The sequence below is a fragment of the Colobus angolensis genome, unplaced genomic scaffold, assembly GCF_000951035.1.
Source record: "Colobus angolensis palliatus isolate OR3802 unplaced genomic scaffold, Cang.pa_1.0 Scaffold218, whole genome shotgun sequence".
NCBI classification, from domain to species: domain Eukaryota; kingdom Metazoa; phylum Chordata; class Mammalia; order Primates; family Cercopithecidae; genus Colobus; species Colobus angolensis.
Window position 1 is genome coordinate 2,669,149 of NW_012115355.1, and position 12,429 is coordinate 2,681,577.

Here is a 12,429-nt window from a genome sequence, read left to right on the forward strand (position 1 = left end):
GCTATATTTAAAGTGCACATTAGTAGTAACTCATCTGTTACTAATGTGATGGTCTAGCGGGGGAAAAAAAAAAAGCTCTTGACCCCTCACAAAAGAAAGAGAGAGAGAGAGAGACAGAGAGAGAAAGAAAGGAAGGAAGGAAGGAAGAAAGGAAGGAAGGAAGGAAGGAAGGAAGGAAGGAAGGAAGGAAGGAAGAAAGGAAGGAAGGAGAAAAAAAAGAAAAAAGTTCACTTAGAGATTTACTTCAAATATAAATATTAATCCAGGAAAAAGAAGCATATTTTTGTTGGTTTAATTTTAATTTTACTTATGATTCTACCTGGCCATTTAAAAAAAGTAGAAAAATGATGCAGTAATACCATAGTTTTAGACTCTAATAAGATAATTTCTTGAAGATTTAAAAAATCTCTTTGCTTAAGGAACAAGAGTGCTGGGAAAAAAACAGTCTATTTCACATTCTCCATTTTTGTTTTGAAAATTATTGCTTTAAAAACCTATAATTTGGATAAAATCTTATCATTATCTACTATCTTGCCAGGAGTTTGGCTATATTTACAACAACTTGATGCCCTCAGAGTACCAGGGCCTGGTGTAGGTGGCAAGATTGCTGTAAAACATAGCACTATTATTACGCTTTTAGTTTTGTGCTCCTCTTTAAATAAATATATGATTTCATTACTATATAATTTCTTTGAAAAATGTTTTAAGTAGAAAAGACTCAGTAATAATATTGTAGTTTTACCCGGGAGCCTGCACTGAAACAAAGTGACACATATTTGTTCCTACATTCCTCGGCAGTATGATGGATGATGGCAATTACTGGAAAGAACAATATTAGTTTTACAGTTATTGTTATTAACTTAAAGTGCTAAGAATAAAATCCCATATTTCACTAGATACTCTAATCACCGCCAAAATACGTGACAGAGGAACATTTTATAATCCCTGTATTTTACACTGGCTGCACAACTAGAAATTGGCAGAGTCAAATCATTTATATCTGCTTATTACCAGCTTGCAGAAGCCATTGAGAATATGGAACTGGTGATGGATATTTTTGTGGCAGATGTTTTATTCGCTTCCATTATATTAAATTTACCATACATTGGTTCCACTGCAGTTTATTAAAGTTTCACAAAGAGATTAGCAGAATAACAAGATACACACAACTTGCTTGTTCTTGTTCCCTATTGACAAAAAACACATTTATTTATTCATAAATTATGAATATCATAAATATTGGATATATATATAGCCAGTAAATATTTAAGGAGACAATAGGAGTAAAACATTTTCCTAAATTTCAGACATTTAGATGAATTTTTGCAAATCTTTCTTCTATAAATATGATATGCATCTGCTATGCTCTGAATGTTTGTGTCCTCCCCAAATTCATATGTTGAAATCCTAATTCTCAAGGCGATGGTATTAAGAGGTGATACCTTTAGGAAGTGATTATGTCATAAAGGTGGGGTCCTCATGAATGAGATTAATGCCCTTACAAGAGAGGTCTGAGTAAAGTCATTCACTCCCTCTACCATGTGAGGTTAAAGTGAGAAGACAGCCATCCATGAAAAGATAAATTTGTGATTCCTTAATGTAGGACCTCACAGCTGCCAAAACTGTGAGATATAAATTTCTGTTGCTAGCCGAGTGTGGTGGCTCATGCCTGTAATCTTCTCAGAACTTTAGGAGGCCAAGGCAAGTTAATCACCTGAGGTCAGGAGTTCAAGATCAGCCTGACCAAGATGGTTAAACCCCGTCTCTACTAAAAATACAAAAATTAGCCAGGCGTGTTGGCAGACGCCTGTAATCCCAGCTACTTAGGAGGCTGAGGCAAGAGGATTGCTCAAACCCAGGAGGTGGAGGTTACAGTGAGCTGAGATTATGCCATTGCACTCCAGTCTGGGTGACAGAGTGAAACTCTGTCTCAAAAAAAAAAAAAAAATCTGTTGTTATTAAGCTACCCAGTATATGGTATTTTGTTGTAGCCGCCCAAATAGACCAGGACAACATCTAAATAAAACTGTTATTCGTACCTCTCAGATAAAAGCAATTAATAAGGAATTAAGAATAATATTTTCTGTTTTATAAAAAATATTGGATTTAATGTTACTAATAGGAAGACATGTAGAGTGGCTAACAGCATTAATTCTGGGGGCGTACTTCCTCAGTTTAAGTCAGTCTACCAATTACTATATGGTTTTAGGTATTTTACTTAAACCTCTTTGTGCCTTATTTTCCTTAACTACAAAATGGAAAAAACAAAGGTTACTCCTTCAGAGACTTTTTATAAGGATTAAATGAGTGTATATCAGTAATGCATATAAAACAATGTCTGCCATAAAGTTTGTACAAGTTAAATGTTATCTGTAATTTGGATTTGTTTCTGGAGTCCTCTCCATATTACAATGATTTTACTCATCCATTTTCAGTAAATACCACACACAAGCATCAAAGCATTATAAAAACAAATTGTAACCAAAAAGCTCAAATTATTTTAAAGCTATTATGACTTGTGTTGAGATTTCCATCTGAAAAGGAGCATGAAAAAGCAATCAGACAATAAATACAAAGTCAAGATGATTAGGAAATAAACATGTGAGAAGAGGTTACATATGGCAGCACAAATACCTTTTTAACATAGTAGCTTTTTAGATGGTATATTGAAAAGCTTTATAAATGTTTTGAAAAAAATAAAAGCCGTATTGTTCTTCAATTCACTTTGAGCATATTCATTGTGAAATACACTCTTATTTGGCTCATTTATCGCTCAACTCAATGACTTCTACCTTCTTTTCTTCTACTGTGGAGTACAAAAAATTAAACACCTTTCTCCTGTCCATTTTCCATCTAGATGTAACTTGCAAAAATGGTTCTGGCCATTGAATTGTAAGCACACATTTACGCTTTTAAATAAAAAGTCAAAGGCTTGCAATAAAAAGGCTTGTAACCCTTCCTTTCTTCTTGCAATCTGCAATGGAGACATGAGGCTGGAGGTGAGATGGCCATCCTGCAGCCATGAGTGTATAAGCATTAGGATGAAAGTTGGAAAATAGAAATTTGTTCCATTATGATATCCTTGAATAGTTACACCAGACCTGGACTGCCCATCTACAGACTTACTGTTGAATGATAAAGATAAATGCCTTCTTTATTTAAGCTACTGTATTAGGCTGTTCTTTTCCATCTAGATGTAACTTGCAAAAATAGTTCTGGCCATTGAATTGTAAGCACACATTTCTGCTTTTAAAAAAGTCAAAGGCTTGCAATGAAAAGGCTTGTAGCCCTTCCTTTCTTCTTACAGTCCGGAATGGAGACATGAGACTGGAGGTGAGATGGCCATCCTGCAGCCATGAGTGTATAACCATTAGGATGAAAGCTGGGAAAAGAGAAGTTCGTTTCATATGATATCCTTTTGTAATTCTATAATGCTATAAATAAATATCTGAGACTGGGTAATTTACAAAGAAAGAAGGTGTAACTGCCTCACAGTTCTGCAGGATTTACAGGAAGCACAGTGCTGGCATCTGCTCAGCTTCTGGGGAGGCCTCAGGAAACCTACAATTATGGTGGAAAGTGAAGGGGAACAGGCACACCACTGGCCAGAGCAGGAGAAAGAGAGAGTGGGAGGCTGAGGTGTCAGAGACCACCTTCTTCCTCCTCTTCCTCCTCCTCTCCTCCTCCTCCTCCTCCTTCTTCTTCTTTTTCTTCCTCCTCTTCTTCTCGGAGTGTCACTCTGTCACCCAAGCTGGAGTGCAGTGGTGCAATCTCAGTTCACTGTAGCCTCTGCCTCCCAGGTTCAACCATTTCTCTTTCTTCAGCCTCCTGAGTAACTGGGATTACATGTGCATGCCATCACATCTGGCTATTTTTTTGTATTTTTAGTAGAAATGGGGTTTCACCACATTAGCCAGGCTAGTCTCAAACTCCTGACTTCAAGTGATCCACCAGCCTCTCAAAGTGTTGGGATTACAGGCATGAGCCATTGCTCCTGGCCCCTGAGGTGCCCGTGACAACTCACTATTGTGAAGACAACACCAAACTATGAGGAATCTGCCTCAATGACCCAAACTCCTCCCACCAGGCCCCACCTCCAGCATTGGAGACTACCATTCAACATGAATTTGGGCAGGGACAAATATCCAAACTGTATCAGCTACTGTTTGTTAATGTCTGCATTGTATCTTTGGCTCTCAGAAGTAGTTAAAAATACTTTCCTATATCTTTTCTATCCATTCATGTTTACTAAAACACTAGTTAAAAGGAAATAATCATTCCAGTCAAAGCCCTCAATTCTACTGAAAAACAAAATTAAAATAGAATAACAAGGCATCTGGCTGTTTTTAATTTTCATCAGCTTTAAATATTTATTGCATATTCTAAGAGTTGTAAGAAGATCATTAGAATAAAGTTTGAGGTTTTAATGCTTTTTGAACATTTAGCACACAGTTTTTTCATCGTGGATGTTCTATTTCGTTTCTTCTTGAGAATATAGAAAATGATTATGTTTCATTGTAGAATCACTCATGCTTTACCTCTGAAACTAAATTGTGGGCTACTTAAAAGTTGATAATTTTTCCTGCGTTTTCTCATTTGGAATTGCAAACAAAGTACACATTCAATAAATTATTAATGAATGAATACATTAAGTGAATATGCTTAATCAATATATTAACTATAAAAACAAATAATAAAATGCTCACAATGCATACTTGTAATAAATACATTTTAAGCCACAAATTTCTATACTGCACTCTCATGGCATATGTTATAATTATAATACTACCATATAGAACCAATGGTATTCTTTAACATTTGCTTATAAGCATTTAACTGCAGTATGTCAAATTAGGTTATTAAAATGGCAGAAATAAGTGGGATGATATTTTCATAGAATTGTATATATTTTTCAATAATCAATGGTGGCAGATCATCAAGCCTCGAAAAAAGAATAAAGGTCCTTGAAAAAAGAATAAAGATTTTGTGGCTGGGTGCAGTGCTTCATGTCTGTAATCCCAGCACTTTGGGAGGCCGAGATGGGTGCGTCACCCGAAGTCAGGAGTTCAAGACCAGCCTGGCCAACATGGTGAAATCCCATCTCTACTAAAAATACAAAAATTAGCTGGGCATGGTGGCACGTGTCTATAATCCCAGGTAGTGGGGAGGCTGAGGCAGGAGAATCGCTTGAACCCAGGAAGCAGAGGTTGTGGTGAGCCGAGATCACGCCATTGCTCTCCAGTCTGGGTGACAAGAGTGAAATTCCATCTCAAAAGAAAAAAAAAAAAAAAGATAGAGATTTTGTTTACAATTATCAATTTTTGTCCTGTACAATTTTATGAGCAGTGCAACTATACTGTGTAAGATATTTTAAGAGATTTAGTCATATAATTTACATACATGTTTCTTTAAACCTAATTTGAAATCCAGGAATCTATGATTTTATCTGAAAAGAAAAAATATTAGCGGTTCAACAAGATTTTTTGTCTACATTTTACCCAGAAGTAGATTTTGGTTTGTGAGACTTGAAGCTTATGTAATTTTGAGAGTGGGGACAATGTAAGCCAAATAATACAAAAGTTATATTTATGTGTACATTTTACAAAATCATATGGCTACTGTGAATGTATTATCTAATTTCCATCCAGTAATTTGTCCTGCAGTTAAAAATTTATTAGCTTAACCTTAAATCTGTAACACTACTACTACTAATGGTGTTTTTCATATTAGTCACTTTTCTCTGAGATACCAAAGTTGCTGCATACTTTTTTTTTTTTTTTTTTGAGTTGGAGTTTCACTCTTATTGCCCAGGCTGGAGTGCAATGGCGTGATCTCGACTCACCGCAACCTCCGCCTCCTGGGTTAAAGCGATTCTCCTGCCTTAGTCTCCCAAGTAGCTGAGATTACAAGCAGGTGCCACTACGCCTGGCTAATTTTGTATTTTTTTTTTTTTGATAGAATGTCACTTTGTCGCCCAGGCTGGAGTGCAGTTGTGCAATCTCTGCTCAACCCAACCTCTGCCTCCTGGGTTCAAGAGAGTCTCCTGCCTCAGCCTCCCAAATAGTTAGAATTACAAGCATGCGCCACTATGCCGGATTATTATTATTATTATTTTTTAGTAGAGACGGGGTTTCTCCATGTTGATCAGGCTGGTCTTGAACTCCCAACCTCAGGTGATCCACCCGCCTTGGCCTCCCAAAGTGCTGGGATTACAGGAGTGAGCCACCGTGCCCAGACACGTACTTTTATATTGTATTTAAAAAAGGTAATTGACTCCTAGAATTACAACCCTTGAAGCTTAAGGAAAAGCTGTTAATATTACTGAGTGGGAATACATTTACTAAGCACCATGCTAAAGGCATTATACATATTACCTGCATGATCATCATTAGAGTAATATCATTATCACCAAATAAAGTATAAGTTTAAGGAATGTACACCACACCACAGTCAATTCTGACTTCTGTTTTAATTGGCACTAAATTTGCACAAAATTCATTCTTGTTTGTGCTAAACATGTGTATTTAAAATATCCATGAAAGTTTTCTTGTCCATGAAGTTAGCAATTTTCTATTCTCCAAAGTAGCTTTGAAAATGTGATTATTTTCCCTTATGTTTGTTCAGTACATCTGACTTTTAAAAAGCATTGCCTTTTTAGACTAGTAGGAAAAATAGGTTGTGGAAATAGAGTACTCCTCATTCCTGATTTGAATTTACTTGGTAGAAATCTAGGACTCTTATTTGCTACGGGATTGACATTTGACTAGTATTATTTGTTATTGTAACTCGATTTAAAATAAAACTATAGCTCTTCACTCCAGCATGTTTCAGCAACAAATACATTCTTTGTCTTTTCAGTTGGTGTAATCAGTTAAACTTGTCAGTTTACCCACTTCTGTTTCTGATCTGTATCTTATGGCATATTATATACTGCATATCTCTATCACACGGCATTTGGTGAACTTAGAGAACATTAGGTCCTGTTTTGTCTTAGGTGTTTTCCTATGTTGTTAATGTATTATCATTAAGAGTTTCCAACTCTTAAACTGAAAAGCAATCAAGTTAGCTGTTTTCAGTGGAATCTTTTAACTTACATTTCATACTTAGTCCCTAAAGAATGCTCTTGGCCGGGCGCGGTGGCTCAAGCCTGTAATCCCAGCACTTTGGGAGGCCGAGACGGGCGGATCACGAGGTCAGGAGATCGAGACCATCCTGGCTAACACCGTGAAACCCCGTCTCTACAAAAAAATACAAAAAACTAGCCGGGCGACGTGGCGGGCGCCTGTAGTCCCAGCTACTCGGGAGGCTGAGGCAGGAGAATGGCGTAAGCCCAGGAGGCGGAGCTTGCAGTGAGCTGAGATCCGGCCACTGCACTCCAGCCTGGGCAGCAGAGCGAGACTCCATCTCAAAAAAAAAAAAAAAAAAAAAAAGAATGCTCTTAAGAATCGTAATAGCAAGTATACATTTATTGCTACTCTAAGTCAATTGTTAATTAACTCTACAAGGTACAGACAGGTTTATCTTTAGTATTATGTTTATTATGAAAGTTTTACAAGTTACAAACTGCCATGGTATTTACAGCACTTTTTTTCTCTATATTAGTCTATTTCATTTTTGTTCTCCAAAGGCCTAGTAATGCATTCTATGTAAAGTAAGTGAGTTATAGGAGCTTTTTAAATAAGAGATTAACAATATTGTTAAGGATAAAAAAAAGTTTCTGATTTTTCCTGTTCAATTATTGGTAATCTATTTTTTGTTATATTGGATGGTAGTTTAATATCATGAAATATTTGTATGTATTGACACTACTCATTTGCAATGCTAATTAAAAATATGTTATCATTACATGAAACTGTGAACACACAAAATAATCCTATGTAGACTAAAAATATGACTTTTTTTATTATACATAAAGACTGCATTTATACTTCTTACATAATTCGGGTCCTGAGAGCTAGTTAATAAATGCTACAAATCTTTTAATTTTCTACTTTAAATCATGGATGGCCCAATTCCCACTCATTTATTATCAACATGAAAAGATGATAAAAATTAAAATTCTTAAAATTCTCCAATTTTCATCACCTAGGACTGTGTTGAAGTACTTAAACAACAGAGAATGACCAAGATATTATTAGAGGTTGACATTTTGTTGATTTTGTATTTTGGGCTTGTTGGATCAATTTAAAATTTATCTTAAATTTTTAATGACAATTTTTTTCTGTACCACTTGGTGTTTGCATTCATATATACTTCTAAAGATACATTATCAATTTTGATTATCATTTAAAAAACAAAACTAAACTAAAATCCTGAAAGTCACATTCCTATAACTGTTTATCGCAATTCCATTTCAAATAAAAATGTTTGACAAGAAAAATGAATATTTAAATATTGAATAAATATAACTATGTACTGAATTTGATGACACAAGAGGAAGTAAAGTAGAACTAGGTTGACTATATGACTTTTATTTTATTTTAATATGTTTTTACTCCTAAACAAGGCCTTAATACAAGAATGTCCCCATCCTTCTTCTATCCTAATGATAACCACTATTTTTTAATCAAAATATTATTTTCTGTGCCTGTTTAAATATACAGAAATGAGTATTGACATAGACGTATATGGTATGTCTTTTCTGATTTTTAAAGTGATATCAAAAATATTTTATTCAAATAAACTCATAACATGCACACGTCCTGTAATTTTTCAAAAAAATTTACCTTCATTCTTTGTAAAAGGAAAGCTTTATCATTGTAAATGCTAGTGATTACATATGTTTTGTCCAGTATGCAACATTTTGTTATTTAGGTTTTTTCATCACTGAGTAAGCATTGGATTTATATAAACTTAAAATTTTATAATCTCTATTACTACTTTTTAACATGGCAGGTTATGATATAGTTAAGAAACTTCAAATTATTTATTCTCATTAGAAGTCACCTTTTCTCAAGAATGATTCAATGCAGTGCTAATGGTTAGAAAAATTGATTACATTGGTATTTGAATGTGTTACTTACATTGTCTTTAAATAGTTAATTACTAGGATACTAATGTACTTCTAAGACTATTGGGCTAAGGTGTTTTTATCATTATAAACTGAAAACTGGTCAAATATAGAATATTACTTTATCCAATTTAAATTTAAATATTAATTGTGAAGTGTTTCATCCATTTCTTCTAAGTAGGTTTCTATTTCCTGTGTAGTCAGTAGATGGCAGGCTTGTATCACGTACAGTTTGAATTTAGTGTGGCATACTTATTTGTTATGGTAACATGAATACCCACTGACAGGTGTTTTTGTTGTCTTTGTGACAATGAAATACAAGAAAATAGCTCATATTTTATCTCTAAATTCAAATAAAATTATTTGTTGAATGAGCTTAAGAGCTATATAACTAGATGTCCTAATGATTTTTTGGTTTACATTTTAAAAAAAAATCACAACCAGAGAAACACTAACATTGGCAATTACAATAGGATTTTACTGCAATTCTAAAACTTGAAAAGCAAATATTAAACAATTTCAGAAAAGAGTACATTATAAAGTGAATCCACACAAAGCATATATATTTTTCAAATTTAACATAAAATACATAAGAAACAGCTTCTTGGAGAAAAATATGTAATATGAATGCTCACAATTTTTGAAAGGTCTGTATGAAACCTATATGTTGCTATTGTTCATTAATTCAACCTGACAGTCCATACACAATGGGATGATTTGAGGGAAGGTGTTATTTGATGTCTATGTCATACAATAACAACACTTCATATGATATAGTACATTACATGGTATGTTTCTTATCAGCATGACAAAAGTCATCTCTCCCGCCAACTGTAGTGTGTCTGAAAGACAGCAAATTGTATCTTCCAAGATTAAATGTCTCTATACTAAAGCTTATTTCAAATAAAATTACTTCTCAAAAAAATCTCATTGCATAGGCTATGTTACTGTGAAAGAAGGTAAATTTAGTAACAACATCATGCCCTAAATGTAACTCAGGAAGTAGCAATATTCTGTATTTTTTTTTTTTTCATTTCCAAACTAAATGAGTTACAAAGCTAGGTGGGTGCCAGAGGACATGAGAACAGCTAGACAGATTTGCTGTGGACAATATTACTGTGCTCTAATATTCTTTTTGCAGTGATTCCAGGTCAAGATAGTGACCAAAGAGGAAGTTATAAAGCAGACTAGGAAATTCTCCTAAATATATCTCCAACAGAGTAAACAAGAGATTAGGAAACTCGTCCTTCATTCAATTACACCTGGTAAACTTTTTACGTTTCCCATTCTGTTTTTTGCCTGTGATGTCTCAGTTGAATTAACTTTGCATAGACTTTGAGGAAAAATTTTCCTTTGTATCGCAAACTGATCTAACAATTATTAGTACAGAGAAAAGTAGAAATGATTTCCACAAGGCTGTTGGATCTTTTTATTACCTCTTTTGCTTGTTTGTTTGTTTATTTTGTGTGCTCTCCTGAAATTCAAAGCGCTTGCTGGAAAGGACTACATACATCCACTCTCAGCAGACAGGGGATCAGAAATCAGCAATCCTGGTGTAGGAATCATCTTTGCCCTCTATTCACACAATACACATGTAGTATTACTATTGCTTTTACTGTTGATGATGTTTGGCTCAAAATTCATTTTATGTTCACTTTTCTGAAAGCTAGAAAAGTTAATATTCCTCTTTTCCAGTGAAAATCTTTAGTGGCTTTTTCCTGCCTACGATCTAAAATAACTACACATTTTGCCAAGCTGGTTTACTCTTTCAACAACCACTGCTATTTTTCTGTGTCCCCAGCCAGGTGAATGGAGTGGAGCAGTAAGAGATGCCGCTTCCAGTAGTTTTCCGCCTCTCAATCCTTGCTATTCAAAGTATGATCCACAGTCCAGTAGCTTTGGCATCACCTGGGAAATTCATGGAAATGCAGAGAAGTTCAAATTCCCACCACCGATATGCTGAATCAGAAATATCTGCCTTTCAAGAAGATCCACTGGTGATAGTATGCATATTAAAGTTTGAGTAGTACCGCCATTCTATACCAGCTTGCAAAATGAAAGCGAGAAGAACCAAAACAAAGAATTAGCCAACTTGGATTTTCTAAAGTGCACTAAATGTCAAGCTCAAGAAAAGGTAGTAGAAAAGAAATTTGTCTTCTGCCAAGTTATTAGTGTGGAATCATCTACTCTATTTTGAGGTGACACAAGCCAAAACCAACACATTTTCAAAATCATCACTTTCTGGAGAAATAAACTGACTTGCCTAATTTAATAAATTTCGGTGAATAACAAGACTTACTCTCAGATACCAACATTTCCTAGCTTGCAAGACAATAGTTAAAGAAGGAGATTTATAGACATGGTTTAAAACACCTTCTAATGCAAAGTAGAAGATTTACAATCATGCTTCATTGTCACATTCCAGTGTCCTCCTTTTATCCAACGATATCCAAAGAATTCTCTCATTGAAGTTTTCAGCTTCAGTGAAAATTCTGTGATGATCTCAAATGTTGCTGCAGAAAATGTATAATTAATGGAGTGAAGTGGTTTGTAAGGAAACATTTTATTAGAACAAGTGAGGGTAAATGAACTAATAGAGTTTAATTCTATGCTTCAATTTCAAATATAATATGCAAATATCTAGTCTGCAAAACCCTATAAAATGACTTTCTGAACTGTATTATTCTGGGTTTAATGCAGTGATTAGACTAGGTCATCATTTCTGCATTGTCAGAAACTGTGCTATTTTGCAGTATCTAATTGTTTTATTTCCTTTTTGATTATTTTATTCACTGTGTTATTATTTTAGCTTTGACATCAGGCACATTCTTTGATATTAAAATTGCATTTGATTAGCTTTTAACTTTCTCAGACATATTAATACATGATGATGGGTTTTAAGTCAATGAATGTATTCTTCTGTGTTATGGCCTATTTCATTGTTCTAATTCAAGTGTCAAAATTGCTATTTATTTGACAACTATCATTATCAAATATTTCAGAATGTGAGTTGCCATTATTCAAAGGAATAAGTCAACAGACATTTACATAACATGTAATGGTAAAAAGAAATTATTCATATTATAATGTTTTATGATGTTTGGCTTAAAATACTTGCTACAGATGTTATAGACAAACAAAAATGGTATGGTTAATGAAACAGGAGCCTACTTTCAGACAGGTGACATGACGTTTTCAAGGTCTCACAGCAATTTTGAATGAGCTAAGCCTCAATCATTGGTCAATTTCTTTAGTCTTTTTTTTTTTTTTTTTTTTTAACACTGAAATCAACCACGCTATTTCTAGCCCCTATTTTTTAAACTTGGATAATCAAAATGAGTTTAATAAAACCTTGTCAACCAAATATCGCATTATGCATAATAAAACGTATCTTGAAGGTTATAGTAAATGGAAAGATG